Source organism: Anomaloglossus baeobatrachus (genome assembly GCF_048569485.1).
Source record: "Anomaloglossus baeobatrachus isolate aAnoBae1 chromosome 7 unlocalized genomic scaffold, aAnoBae1.hap1 SUPER_7_unloc_1, whole genome shotgun sequence".
In the NCBI taxonomy this organism is placed as follows: Eukaryota; Metazoa; Chordata; class Amphibia; order Anura; family Aromobatidae; genus Anomaloglossus; species Anomaloglossus baeobatrachus.
The window spans coordinates 622,262-629,821 of NW_027441815.1; the positions used below are offsets into that span (position 1 = coordinate 622,262).

General features: G+C 43.4%; 1 pseudogene; it reads right to left on the reverse strand.

The window, feature by feature from the left end:
• Positions 1-3,899: 3,899 nt before the first annotated feature.
• On the reverse strand, positions 3,900-4,105 carry LOC142259374 (U2 spliceosomal RNA; annotated as a pseudogene).
• Between the last annotated feature and the right edge of the window lie 3,455 nt (positions 4,106-7,560).

Sequence of the window (7,560 nt, forward strand, 5' to 3'; positions counted from 1 at the left end):
AGATGCGCTCTGCAAATGTCTTGGCACTAGTGGGACTATAGCAAAGTCCAATAGCCACGTATAGGATGCCACTAGGTACACTGAGTGTTTGCTAGTATAATGGCTTACTTATAATTAGTTGGAGTGTGCAACGCAGGCAGATGCGCTCTGCAAATGTCTTGGCACTAGTGGGACTATAGCAAAGTCCAATAGCCACGTATAGGATGCCACTAGGTACACTGAGTGTTTGCTAGTATAATGGCTTACTTATAATTAGTTGGAGTGTGCAACGCAGGCAGATGCGCTCTGCAAATGTCTTGGCACTAGTGGGACTATAGCAAAGTCCAATAGCCACAGATAGGATGCCACTAGGTACACTGAGTATTTGCTAGTATAATGGCTTACTTATAATTAGTTGGAGTGTGCAACGCAGGCAGATGCGCTCTGCAAATGTCTTGGCACTAGTGGGACTATAGCAAGGTCCAATAGCCACGTATAGGATGCCACTAGGTACACTGAGTGTTTGCTAGTATAATGGCTTACTTATAATTAGTTGGAGTGTGCAACGCAGGCAGATGCGCTCTGCAAATGTCTTGGCACTAGTGGGACTATAGCAAAGTCCAATAGCCACGTATAGGATGCCACTAGGTACACTGAGTGTTTGCTAGTATAATGGCTTACTTATAATTAGTTGGAGTGTGCAACGCAGGCAGATGCGCTCTGCAAATGTCTTGGCACTAGTGGGACTATAGCAAGGTCCAATAGCCACGTATAGGATGCCACTAGGTACACTGAGTGTTTGCTAGTATAATGGCTTACTTATAATTAGTTGGAGTGTGCAACGCAGGCAGATGCGCTCTGCAAATGTCTTGGCACTAGTGGGACTATAGCAAAGTCCAATAGCCACGTATAGGATGCCACTAGGTACACTGAGTGTTTGCTAGTATAATGGCTAAGTTAAAATTAGTTGGAGTGTGCAACGCAGGCAGATGCGCTCTGCAAATGTCTTGGCACTAGTGGGACTATAGCAAAGTCCAATAGCCACGTATAGGATGCCACTAGGTACACTGAGTGTTTGCTAGTAAAATTGCTTAGTTTAAAAAAGTTGGAGTGTGCAATGCAGGCAGACGTGCTCTGCAAATGTCTTTGCACTAGTGGGACTATAGCAAAGTCCAATAGCCACAGATAGGATGCCACTAGGTACACTGAGTTTTTGCTAGTATAATGGCTTACTTATAATTAGTTGGAGTGTGCAACGCAGGCAGATGCGCTCTGCAAATGTCTTGGCACTAGTGGGACTATAGCAAGGTCCAATAGCCACGTATAGGATGCCACTAGGTACACTGAGTGTTTGCTAGTATAATGGCTTACTTATAATTAGTTGGAGTGTGCAACGCAGGCAGATGCGCTCTGCAAATGTCTTGGCACTAGTGGGACTATAGCAAGGTCCAATAGCCACGTATAGGATGCCACTAGGTACACTGAGTGTTTGCTAGTATAATGGCTTACTTATAATTAGTTGGAGTGTGCAACGCAGGCAGATGCGCTCTGCAAATGTCTTGGCACTAGTGGGACTATAGCAAGGTCCAATAGCCACGTATAGGATGCCACTAGGTACACTGAGTGTTTGCTAGTATAATGGCTTACTTATAATTAGTTGGAGTGTGCAACGCAGGCAGATGCGCTCTGCAAATGTCTTGGCACTAGTGGGACTATAGCGAGGTCAAATAGCCACGAATAGGATGCCACTAGGTACACTGAGTGTTTGCTAGTATATATGGCAAAATTATAGATGGAAAGGGAGAAGGGGAGGGGGGGAGAGAGGAGGCTGTAATTGACTACAAGGGTATGAGTTATGAGTGATCATAGGGATAGTGTTACATAAGTGGAAATACCTATGGAGGACCGGATGTGTAAGCGCATACCTTATACAAACCTATAGAGTGCTGATGGGTGAGAGTGTGATGTTAGATATAAGACATCCTATAGTGAATAGTGAGCCGTAATCAAGTGCAACAGGGATATTTCACGTGACTATGGGAACATGGAAGGTAAAGAAAGGGGAGAAAAAACTGTTAGACAAGGTAATCAGACATAATGTAACCAGTTGATCAGACATGACAAACATGACAAATAAAAAACAAGGAAGAATGGAACTCCATACATAGTGGAACCATATATAGTGTGAACACGAAAAAGAACCGGGCGTTAGAAAAAATGTGCACGGCCCAATGAATCAAGTCGGTTCTTCATATTCATGGTTTAAGCCCTTGGGTTCCAACGTGCCCAGAGTATATATCCAGAAAGATTCCCTTTCTTTGAGCTTCCTAATTCTATTGCCTCCTCTGCGTATGGCTGGGACATGTTCGATGACTTGGAATCTTAATTGGGCCACTGTGTGATTATGCGTCACAAAATGGTGTGGGACTGGTAATAGAATCTGCTTACAATGTATTGTTGACTTGTGCTTAGCACAAAAAAAGGGAATCTTTCTGGATATGTACTCTGGACACATTAAAACCCAAGGGCTTAAACCGTGAATATGAAGTACAGACTTGATTCATTGGGCCGTGCACCATGTCACCATGTGTGCAATTGCATTGTCCAATGGCTCACAATGGTTATGCGTTTTCATTGGATGGATAATCGAAGCCATGTTTTTTTCCTTTCTCTTGGGTTTGTTGTGTGAGTAGCCTATAGGATTAAGTTAGTTACCGCAGGCAGTGGATTTAGCTTCCTGTCTTTGGTCCAGTGGTAGATTGATTGTTTGGTCTATGAGCTGTTATGGGTTTTAATCCAGGTGAATGCCCATGGGCTGCCTATAACTGTGTGAAATATGTAGTTTTACTGGGCTGGGATGAGAGAATCCATCGAAGCATGGTGTAGGGATTGTGGTTCCTGTGTGCTAAGAAGAAAGGCTAGCACCAGCCAGAAAGCCCCATTACAGCCAATAATCAACCGCTAGCCGCTGGAACTCGTTGCTCTAGATCATGTCAAACTCTCACCAAGCAGGAATAGATACATTAGCCCACCATCCCACCCAAAGAGCAACTTCTGCTGCGCAGCTGGCTTTCTAGGCAGCAGCGCTATTGTGATGTCAGCGGGGGACATTGTGACAAGCCAGTGTTCCGTCACTTCATGTTGTGCACTGTTCAAACGGAAAATACATCAACAGGCAGACTACAGAAAAGCTTACTGACAAAGGATAGAGAGGGGCTTTCTCAGAGGGCTTTTTACAGTTTGTCTATTCCCAATTAGCCGTTTAAGTATGCTTAATGAAAGTACTAATTCTTTCATAGGCCGCCCATTCTTAGTATTTGACGTTCCTTATATTGCGGTATCAGGCTTCGCAGCAGGTTGCAAAACATTCATCACCCATGACTGTCCCCAATTGGGCTCAGAAGCTAAATGTCTATCATGACCTCTCTTTTTGAAAGTCCAAGAGCAAGCAAACTCTTCCTCCAGGAGAGGGAGCCAACAGATCACTAAAGACATCATCATTGCTCAAAGAAAACACCGAAAAACAATGGAAGCTTTAATTGGAGTGGAATCTGATAGCCAGCACCTGATGCCAAGTCTGCATCTTCTAACACCTGCAGTCACTGCAGCAGCTGAATCCAATGTGTCCAAAAGGGATCTATTCTATTCAATTGCAAATGATCTAGATAAGACTGAGAATAAGATACTGCACGGGACATAGCAGAGTTGGTCAAGTTGAGTGGAGATGAGTTTGCTATTTGGCACAGCTTTTGCATCAATAAAGCAAGTAAAAGGTGTGAAAGATAAAAAAAAAGGGTGAAAGTGTGAAAAGTGAATTGGCCAAATTGAGGTGCATATAAAGTTTTTGCTTTCTTTCAATTCACTAATGAGGCTCATTTGAATCAGGTGAATTGAGTTCTGCTTTTGGAAACTCGGTTAAGAAGGGGTGCACCGGTCCTGGAGGTACTGCAATACCAGGTCAATGCGTGGAGTGGACAGAGCAAGATTTTTTCCATCTCCTTGTTCTAAAAATCCATTTAATATATGGTCCCTAGAGAGGGGACGTATCAGATATTAAACTGATAAGAACAGATTTAATTTTTTTTTTTTCTGTTTATCAGTAGGACTTCAAAATAACAAAGGTGATCGCCTCCCGTTGCCTGGGAACCGTCCAGGCACAAGAGGGCTATGTGTCACCAGAAGGCGCACACACTCCCTCAAGGCCGGCAGACGTGCAATCCCAGGCACCTTCCAGTACCGACCAAGGTAGCGTCCTCCGAAACTACACTTGATCTTAGCCAAAAGGCTGAGAAGCTATAACCCGAATTGGTTACGGCCTTGAGTGGCACCCTGGCCTATACCGGACACATCTTAGGGAGAGGGAGACAAACCCACGCCTACAGAAGACATTTTGTCACCCAAGCCAAACCCTTGAAAAGGCTGTTTTGCAGAGCAAAAACAAGGAGAATGGTACTTTTTGCAGCCGCCGCCCACTGCAATGAATCTGAATAACTCCTCCTTTTGGGCACAAGCACCTCCCCTCCCCCTTGCAGTCTTTCCAATTCATGATACAAAAAGACGGACGGACAGGACAGGACAGGACCATCTGCCTGACTTTCCGTCACTGCCACCCTTTGCCATCCTTGCCCGTAGAAAGCCCTTTCATCATCCCCAAACCCTAATCTTTTCCCTTCCCTTCCCAGCTGCGTCTCACTCCCTTTCATTAGGAAGTGAGCGCAGCCTTTTCTCCGTTCTGCACATGCGCGACGTTAAACACAAATGCGCAGGCGTGCGTTCCATTAGCCTCACTGCATTCCACTCCCATACAGGAAGTGGGCACAGCTATTACTACGGTCGCACATAAAAGAACCCACGGCCACCACTGCACATAGCTGACTCCACCACAGGACACCCACTTCTACACCAACGCAGGTAAGACAGGATCGGCACCTCTATGCTCCCGTTACAATCAGGCTCAGTCACCATGTGATAACGCTCTCAACTCTTTAGTTGCAGGCTCCCCTTGCTTCACCTCCACTGGCTGTGCTGCCATTTCCTCTCCCACCTGGAAGTTATACTTTATTCCACTATTTTCCTGTTTCTCTCTTCCCCCTTTTCCCATAACCTACTTTTATCTGCATTTGTGGGGTATCTATATGCTATTTACATCATAGTTTTATTCATTAATATGGAAGGGAAGAGTGCCCATGAGAGTGTTGAACTGCGGAGAGCAAAAGATTAAGCTGCTCCGATTTGCCACCATTGATAAGCTGTTCTCAGTAGATACACATGCTATCCAAACAGCAGCATCCACCATTGCTTCAGCCCACCCATTCAGTGACAGCTCACCAAGTCAGCCAGAGGAGTGGTGTAAGGAATTACACGTAGGCACTGACTCCACACCTTCACATCACAAGAAGGGGGTCTACAGGCTAGTGCAAGAATACGAGCAAGTCTTCAGCAAACATCCGCTAGACTTTTGAAAAATAAAAGGGGTCAAACACTACATCCCCACAAGTGCACACCCACCCATCAAAGAGAGATATAAGCCAAATCTACCTGCACATTACCAGTGTACCAAGGACATATTGAGCAACATGAAGGAGGCTGGGGTTATCCGTGACAGTTGTAGCCTCTGGGCAGCTCCGTTGGTCCTGTTAAAGAAGAAGGACAGCACCACTCCCCTGTATTGAGGAATAGCTAGCTGCATTGACAACTGCAAATTATTTTTCTACCCTTGATCTCACTAGTCACTATTGGCAAGTGTCCGTTGCTGAGGCAGACCGGAAGAAGACCGCCTTTGCCACCCCGATGGGTCTCTGCGAGTTCAAAAGCATGCCCTTCGAGCTGTGCAATTTGCCAGGAACCTTCCAGAGGCTGATGGAATGCTGCTTGGGACACCGAAACTTTGAAACGGTACTGCTATACCTTTATGATGTTATTGTTTATTCTAACGCAAACAAGATTTTAGGGTGTATAAAAAGGGAGATTAGATCCGATGATCCCAACGTATTGTTACCCCTCTATAAATCACTTGTAAGGCCACATCTGGAATATGGGGTAAAGTCCTGAGCAGGTTGATAACCATTGGTTTGAGCATGGTAGGGTGTAGTACGCATCTTCCTGCATCGGTAAAAGCTGCAGAAGTCCTTGAAGATTTCCGCTTCAAAGGCAGTGCCTTGATCTGTGAGGACTCTCTCTGAGTAGCCATGAGGTCTGCATAAGTGTGCTTGGAAGACCTTCGCTGCAGTATGGGCCATTAGATCTTTGACTTGTACCACAACCATAAATCTCGAGTAGTTGTCTACCATCGTAAGTGCATACGTGAGCTCACCTCGATATTCTGCAACAAAACTCCCTTTTTCGATTTCAGTTTCAGCAAACACTCCTCTTCCTGTAGAAAATATTTATCATTACCTAAGACAGTCATTCTAATGCATGACAATATTAAGGCAATTTAGTTAAAACTTGTTTTAACTCACCTTTAAGGGGATTGATGTATTTCATGGTCAATCCAGGTTTGTCAGTGATGGCACTGACATAATGTATGGCGTCTTTTTCGGGCGTTATCCTTTGCCTTTTCATTGTGAAAATCCAGTTGCCTATATCAAAGCAAATTCTACTACTTGTAAAGTATGCAGAAAATGAAATGTAGAACATATAACATCAACTGCTTAGGAACGCATCATAGGTTAGTACTTAAAAGGATATTGTCATGTTCTAGTCATAATGCAAGCTGGACATTTTTCATGTTACCCTGTAATCGCCGGCCTGTTCTAATGCTCACAAGCCAAGATATAGGCTCAGCTGCTAAGGCTTCCCTCTGCCTTCTGAATGAAAATTGAATATGTCTGGCTCACTGTGTATATAGCAGGTGCTCAGAAAAAATAAGAGTTAATTCAATAGAAATAGCTCTGGCACACTATAGTGATCAATAACGTAAGAAAAGAACTCTTAGAATGCTGAAAATTCTTTATTTGTGCAAAAGGATAATTCATCCAACGTTTCGAGCTTGTTTTTAGGTCTTTATCAAGGATAAAGTTATCTAAGATCATAAAGGGTTACAAAACCATATAAACACGTAATTAGTACATAGTACAACATAACAGTACAATATATTGCTACTTGAGAGTACAATGGGTCAAATGACCATGATGCACATACAAAAAAATTTTCCAAAGCCATAGTGAAAACATTTGTACTGAGGAAAGAAAATTTCCACATGACCTATCTGGAGAAACATTCTGGATCAAACAACCAAAAATAGTCAAGCAGGTAAATACACACCTATATGGATAACAGGATGATATGTGTTCAATTGTATACAAGTAAAATATATCTTTGTACCGTGTACAATTCAATTGTATAGCGTCATTGCCATTAAGGTACAAATGGAAAACTTGCAATCCTATATAGTGAAGGAAATGAACACATATCATATCAAAGAACACAGGAACATGGGTGTGAGAAAAACCTCAATGTTTATACTTTGTTCTTTATAATGGTGTGAACATGTATATGTCTCAGTACCTTATGAACTTGAGAATTCTAGTGAGTAGATGATGAAAGCCTATTCCAGAACTGGAATCGGTAAATAATTGT